The sequence below is a fragment of the Leptonychotes weddellii genome, chromosome 9, assembly GCF_054177405.1.
Source record: "Leptonychotes weddellii isolate Sample4059 chromosome 9, ASM5417740v2, whole genome shotgun sequence".
NCBI classification, from domain to species: Eukaryota; Metazoa; Chordata; class Mammalia; order Carnivora; family Phocidae; genus Leptonychotes; species Leptonychotes weddellii.
This window is the reverse complement of record NC_138377.1, coordinates 111266489-111274605: the sequence shown is the minus strand read 5'-3', so window position 1 is coordinate 111274605 and position 8117 is coordinate 111266489. Positions and strand designations below refer to the sequence as shown.

The 8117-nt window shown below is 36.8% G+C and overlaps 1 protein-coding gene across 13 annotated transcripts in view; it reads left to right on the top strand.

Annotated features, from left to right (window-relative positions):
* The window catches only part of MEF2A (myocyte enhancer factor 2A), a 135475-nt gene that overhangs the window by 88875 nt on the left and 38483 nt on the right, over positions 1-8117 (top strand). The gene's annotated exons all lie outside the window — the stretch shown is intronic.

Sequence of the window (8117 nt, the reverse complement as noted above, 5' to 3'; positions counted from 1 at the left end):
TAAAGATGATAATTATAAAAGATTTTATAAAAGGAATTGATAAGTTGGTTGAAAAAGGAAAGAAGAGGATTAAAAAAAAAGAGAATGTGATCAGGCCGGAGACTTGAAGAAAGCCATACACTAGAGATTTAGGGTATATTTTGATCTGTTAGAAGAAACTGTATCCCAGAATTTTAAAGAGAGAACAACTTACATATATATATATTATATATACCAAAAATATGGGTAACTCCTATGAAGGGATAGAATATGACTCTAAAAATGAAAAATAAAGATTTTTTTTAAAAAAGGGATTGATTAGATGTTGGTTGAAAAAGGGAAAAAGAAAAAAAACAGTTAAAAAAGTTAACTTTGAAAGACTAAAGAATCATGGTAAAAAAGCCATGGATTCTTTGTGCAATATTCCCCTAGCGCTGGAGTTCTGCCGTTCTCTTGGTCTTGTCTGGCTGTTCTTGGTGATCTTCTGGGGGAGGGCCTGTTGCCATGGTTCCCAAATGTCTTTGCCAGAGGCAGAATTGCCCCGCCTTTGCCAGTCTGGGCTAAGTAATCTGCTTGGGTTTGCTCTCGGGAGTTTTTGTTCCCTGGAAGCTTTCAGTACAGCTTTGGAGGACGAGATGTGAAAATGGCGGCCTCCCCATCTCTGCCCCAGAGGAGCCGAGAACTTGCGGCTGCACTCCTCAGTGCACCCCCAGAGAAAAGCAGTCAGTCACTCCCAACTCCCCGGTCTCCGGCCGCACTCTGTGCTCACCCGGCCTGTGACTGAGCGTTTCTATCTCTGGCACCCGACTCAGTGTGAAGTCTCCAAACCCAGCAGATCCCCGCGCTGCGCTCCTGCGCCGCTCCTCCCGGGGGAGGACGTGGAGTCTCCCTGGATCTGCCGCTTGTTGGGTCCCTACTGGAAGAGCAGCACCTCGACTCTGCCTCTGATCACAGTTTATGGCATCCCCAAGGTAAGATCCCACTCCTCGGCTCCGTCTCTGCAGCCGGCTTCCCCACTCCAATACCTGGGAGCTCTGCCGCACTCAGGCACACCTTGTCTTTCTGTGACCCCGAGGGTCTTGAGACCACACTGTCCCAGCGATGGTTCCACACCCCGCTTAGCCACTGGAGCGACGTCCCTCAAAGGAGCTGACTTCTGAAAGTTCTGATTTTGTGGTCTGGGGCTCTATCACTTGCCAGAAGTGGCTGACAGAGGCTCCCTCCCCCGCCGTCTATCCTCCCGAATATCGCCTCGGATTCACTTCTCTGCGCGTCCTACCTTCCAGGAAGTGGTCGCTTTTCTGTTCAGAGAGTTGTTGCTATTCTTTTCTTTGATCTCCTGTTGAGTTCGTAGGTGTTCAGAATGGTTTGATCCCTATCCAGCTGAATTCCTGAGACCAGACAAAATCCAGGTCTCCTACTCCTCTGCCATCTTGCTCCTCCCCCCTCAACCTGTTTATCAGTTTTGCAACTAAACCACCTCAGGCTTTTGAAGAAGGGGTCCAAAACCCAAGTGAGAGTGTCATGGTAAGAAATTAGTCTTCATGGGAAGATCACATGACCTTCACAAGCTTAATGTGGACAGTGACCCATGTCTATTTCATCAGTGAACATCAGAACCTAGTAGGAGCTCTCAGTAAGTTTTGTTGGAAAAAAGGAAGGCAAATTCAGTCATTTGTACAAGTAAAAAAAAAAAAAAACACACAAAGAAGGGATGGTGAAAACCAAGAGCCAAGAGTTTTGAAGATATACTTTCCTGACTTCACAGTGCACCGAGAATCAAGTTTATCAGAAATACTTAGGTGTAGGGCGCCTGGGTGGCTCAATTGGTTAAGCGACTGCCTTCGGCTCAGGTCATGATCCTGGAGTCCCGGGATCGAGTCCCACATAGGGCTCCCTGCTCAGCGGGGGGTCTGCTTCTCCCTCTGACCCTCTTCCCTCTCGTGCTCTCTGTCTCTCATTCTCTCTCAAATAAATAAAATCTTTAAAAAAAAAAAAAAGAAATACTTAGGTGTGAAGATTTACAACAGAATTACATTATCCCTCTTGGTAAGCTGAGGCTACTGGGTTGCCCAATATCTAGTTTCTGTGAGTTAAGGGCCCCCTAAAACTATTGGTTTTGCTCCGGGTTGAGGGGAGAAGTATCACTGCCATTTGCTGGGCTCTTTGCAATCAAACCTAGGAGTAACATAGAATTGGATATCGCCTTAAAATTCAAAGAAGCCATAGCTTGAACACCACACACTTCTTACTGAGGAAGATAGGAATAAGATTATGGAGGAACTGGAGAAGGAGCCTGAAGGCAATGCCTACTACTACCTGCAAAAGAAATGTGCTGTCTTACCATTATATGAGGTAGCCTGACCTTGATAGCAAAACCAGCAAGGAGAGTTCTAAGAAGGATCAGAAGTCAGCCTCACTGAACATAAATGTAAAACTCCTAAACAAAATACTAGTCTACTTCTTTGAGTTCACATCTTTTTTAGTGGAGACACTTATTTTCACTTTGATCCATTTTCTATACTGCTTGGGCACGCATATAGACTCTGTCAGCCTCCCTTTGGGAGTGGCCGTGTGACTAAATTGGCCAGTGGAATTTGAGTAGAAGTGACACATGCTGCTTCCAGGCCTGATCTGTCGAATACCTCCCACATGATCTTCGTACTCTCTCTTCCCTGTTTGCTAGCCAGGTACGGAGAATCCAGACGGGAACTCTTGAGGTCTTGTGTGTGGAAGCACAAGATAAATGAATCTGGGCTCTGAATAATCTCGTGCAAGTCTCTCAGATAAGAAACATCCTCATGTGGCTTTGTATGAATAAGAAACTTAATTGGGTTAAGCCACTGAGATTTTTGTTTGTTAAAGCATCTCATGTTATTTATGCTAACTATACAGAAATTAAATCCAGCAGTATATAAAAGGGACAGTACATCATGACTAAGTTGGATTGCTCTCAGGAATGCAGGGTTGATTTAACAGAATTATCCCATCATTGTGGAATGGAACACTCAATATTTATACATCTGTGCTACAAAAAAATAATCTTTATAGAGTCAAATGCCAGTCAAAATCCCAAGGATTTTTTTGTTTTTTTAAGAATTCAACAACTGATTCTGAAATAAAAGGAAATTGAGGGGGAAAAGAAGACACCCTGAAGAGTAACAGTGTGAGAGGGTTTGCTCTACAATATATTGCAGCTAATTTTAAAGCTGTAGTAATGAAGATACTATGACAATGGCACAAATACCAATTGCCAAACATAGCAGTGAAGTAATAGAGAGCTCAGAAACAGAACCATGTGCATAAATGGAAAGAACAGACTCTTTAATTGTCCTGGGACAATTGGATATATAGGAAAACCATTAAAGGAACCTACCTCATATATTGCATAAAATCTGCCTCTAGGAAGATTATAGACTTAAATGCAAAAGGCAAAATTGAAAGCTTTTTAGAAGATGATATAGGAGACTATCTTCATGATTTTGAGGTAGGAAAGGATTTCTTAAGACATAAAAACTATAAAGGAAAAAAAATGGTAAATTTGACTTTGTTAAAATTAAGAACCTGTTTTTATCTGAAGGCAAGTGTTTCTTTTTTTTTAAAGCCACAGAATGAAAAAATATTTTTATAATGCATAAAATTAACAAAGGACTCATGTTGATTTCAAATTTAAAAAATGACAAAGCAATAAGAGAAAGATGAACAAGTCAATAGAAAACTTGAACAGGCACTTAGAAGAAAATTCAGATAGCCAGTAGGTATGAAATGTGCTTCATTTCCTTAATAATCAGGAATGCAAATCAATTCCTCATTGCAGGTAGAAATGTACTTCAATGCAATTATAGTTGACCCTTGAACAACTCCACAGTTAGGAAAACAGCACCCTGTGCAGTTGAAAATCCATGTTTGACTTTTGACTCCCTCGAAACTTAGCTACTGGCCAGAAGCTTTACCAATAACGTAAACAACACACATTGTATATGTTATATGTATTATATACTGTATCCTGACATTAAAGTCAACTGGAGAAGAGAAAATGTTATTAAGAAAATCCTAAGGAAGAAAAAATACACTTATAGTATAATACTATATTTATTGAAAAAAAATCTGGGTAGGTCTGCACAGTTTAAACCTGTGTTGTTCAAAGGTCAACTGTACTTTAAAAAAATGGTTTGACATTATCTCGTATAAGACAGATAAGATCCACATATTTTTTGAACTTAGCAATTCTATTCCCATAAATATACCTTAGAGAAGCATGTACAGATATGGAGTAGGCTATGTCTGCAAAAATGTGCATAGCACCATTTTCATTTTAATAATGGCCAAAAAATTGAAGCAACTCCAATGTCTATCTGCAGTACAATAAAGTTTTTTCCCCTATACAATGTAGTACAATATTCAGTGAAAATGAACAAATGAACTATATGCAACCCTAAGGATGAATCTAATGTATAATAAAAGAGATAAGACAGAATAACACATTGTGTAATACTCCATTCCCATAATATTTAAAAGTGAACCAAATAATATATTTAGAGATGTATATATGTGTTAAACCTATAAAGAAAATCCGGAAAGTTTTGTCATCACAGAGGTAGGATAGTATTTCCTGGAGAGGGGAGAGGAGAGAGTTGTGTGATTGAGGGAGATCTATAGGTTCTGGTTCTAGTCTGTGTTTGATTTGGTTAGAATTACTAGTATTCATTTCATAATTGTTGAATTTAATAAATTTTGATGCCTTTTTCTCTCAAATTTTCAGTTTAAAAAAATTGTGTTTTTATTCATTTTCAAAGTGTCTAGGAAGAATACGAAGTATCTTTCAAAATTAGCAATGATTATTAAAAATGAGGAAAAGGAGAACTTTCCTTAGTTAAAAAAATTCTATTTAGTTTAAGTTCCTTGGAACTTAAAACATACTATTCCTTTATTTTACAAGTAGTCCTATCTTGTGCTAGATCTGATTATCCATTCATGCCATATTTATGGAGCATTTACTGCTCAGTGCTTGACAGAAATGAGATTTAAGGTGGGTGATGATATTATAGATTAATTAGCTCCTTGTGCGTTTAAAAAAACATGCATATATACCTTTTGAGTACTTTTAATTCCATAGTTTTGCTTCTAAGTATTGTGATTCTATTTGTTTGGAATGGAATTTGACAGTTATAAAATTGAGTATACATTAAAGAGCATTTCAGTTCTTTGTAGGCAGTAAAGCCACAGTCTTGTCAGGTGTGGGCAGTATAGACTTCTGAGTCTAAAACTTTGTAGCATATCTCAAAATGCCAGAAAATGCCAGCCCCCTGGGATTTTTATCAGTTTATTTCAGACTTTGTGTAGTTTAAATATTTAAACTAATTTCAGTGAAAAATATCATGAATACTAGATTTCTTTATTAAGAAACAGAAGGTTACGGTAACGTATGTATGATTGTGTATATATATGTATTTGTTTATATATTTTTGTATATATGTGTGTATATATAATTTCCATGGAGAATAAGCATATCTAAAAATTTAAATACATTATTTTTTGCTAATAAGATCATGTAAGCTAAAAAAACTATTTAAAATTGGCCACCTTTAGGCTGGATAATGGACATTGGGGAGGGTATGTGCTATGGTGAGTGCTATGAATTGTGTAAGACTGATGAATCACAGACCTGTACCCCTGAAACAATACGTTATATGGTAATTAAAATAAATAAATATTAAAAAAATAAAATTGGCCACCTTTAATTCACAATCCATTTTGAAATATGTTTGCTTTTTAAGTTTATTGTATAAAAGACTTGAATACTCTTAGGGAAAAAAGTCTAAAACCTATATTTTATACCGTAGATTAAAGTATGCAGAAAATACCTGACCGAATTGGCCCAAAATATAAAAAGAAGAGCCATTAAAATCATAATACAGTTTAACTTTATTGTGAGAAGTAGAAATGTTTGTTAAAGGTGCTTAGCTGACCCTCCAAAAATAAAATTTCTGTCTTTTATAGAAATGCACTGATGAAAATTGTGGCTGCATTCATTTTAGGATTTCATTTAACTAATCTTTGCAGTTGGAATCATTAAACGTGTTTGGAACACTGGTACAAAAGAACATAGAACAGGTTGTATCAAGTTAGCTTAAATTAATAACTTAATTATTTAAGAAAAGCAACTTCAATCAACTTGCATGATACACACCCCTGAAATTGAAAGTATTTTGGCATAATTGAATTTTCCCCTTTAGTATGCCATAACGTCACTGAAAACTGTCAATTGCATGTACAAGAGTAAAGTACTTTTGAAGTACCGTTTACTTCAGAATGGAACATTATAATCATCAGTAATAGCCATAGACTGTGCACCGTGCTAGTACCCTTAATGAATGCGCTTAAAAGCAGATTCCTCAAAATGGTAGCCTTTCAGACTGTGTTTTCTTCATTGAGCAAGTGTGTGTGTTGTGGGTAACTTGAAGCATGTGAAAAAACTGAAGCTAGCCTGTTTCTTATATGCCTCACCTAGCCTTGTTAATAGATTACAGCATTCCATTTGTTAGTACCTGTGACACAGGAGAAACTTTTACTATTAAGCTATGTGGTAACGATAAAGATGACAGAAAAAGTCTTTTTATGGTAGTTGGTCCTCACAACAACTCTTCGTGTTCTGGTGATAAGACACAAGTTGGATATGCAGTAGAGGTACATGAGCCTTTTATCTCCAGAGCTGATAGAGCCTCTTAAATTCCCTCACAATGACAGGAACCCCATCTGAAGTGAAGGCTTGCAGAGCTGGAGATACCAGAGCACTCTTCTTCCTCATGAGTACAAGTAGGGTTAACCCTGTTGTTGTAGAATAAAAATTTTGTGTAATTACTTAAAAAGGCCATATTCTTTTTCTTCAGTAATTTAAAAGGACTTCAAAGAGGCACATACTTGGTGGTTGCTGTTAGAGAAGAGCACGACTGTGAATTTCCTAGTCTTAAGATACATGAATATGATGGGAAAATATCTAGAGATTTCAGGCTAGAATAAGTCAAGTTCATGATGAAATCTTTGTGTAGGCACTTAACTATATTTGTTTTGTTTCTAGGGCTGTGTAGGTTATAAGAGTTCATTGTGTTCCAATATTCTGAGTGTTAACATCTTCATCGCTGATAGCAACTTGCAGAGCTTTGGCAAGCAGAACTTGCTACTGGGAACGGGGGAGAATACATGTCTCCATCCCTTAGTTCTAAATAACAGGACCTTTTATGGCTAAGTACACATAAAAGTTCATGTGATTAGTTAGATCCATAGAACGTAGGGCCATGGGGCCAGTGTTGGGGAAGTACATGTAGTGTTTGCTCTATGCTTATGTTTAGTGATTGTGCTGTGGTGGAGGTTTCAGATATTGTATGTGGAATCCTAGTGTGTGCTAAGTAATTTGAGAAGTTAACATATCTGCACTTAGGATTTCTTATGATTCTGTAAGCATGAAAAAATCAAATTGACTAAAGTGATTTTAAAATAATTTGACTTCAGAGAAACTAAAAAAATTCTCAAATCTTAACCTATTGTGTGTTTATATTCTTTCAAGGAATAAAAGGTATAAAATAAGCATTCATAATTATTGTAAATCATATTTTAAAGGATACCAAGATTATTACCAATTACTTAAAAGTATATCTTAAATCTAATTTAAATAACCATTTACTAACAAACTTACATAATACTAATCTATTGATCAAACTTTGTTTCCCAATTAAACTTTGTCAGTTTACTTGGAAGATTTTAACTTCCTAGAACTTCTCAGTGGTTGGCTGGAAAATCAAGTCTCAAAGCTATTTAAACTGTTGAACTCTAATTCTACTTTAAAAAAAGACTCATCAGGGTTTTTAAAAATTTAGACATTCTGGAAATAAATTAATATTCCACAGAATTGTCAGGCCCCTGGTTTTAAAGTTACTCTTTTAAATATTGGATAAGTCATTTCATGGTGATTTTAATGAAAAAAATTAAAAATCAGAAAGCCAACTGTTCATTATATTTTTACCTCAAAGTAAGAAGAAGAAAAGGTGAACATACGGTCTAGGAGATACTTTTATGACACTCAAAAAAGTTTTCCAGAAAGTCAGTTCAGTGGATTAGATCAACCCATTAAGGAGCTCTAT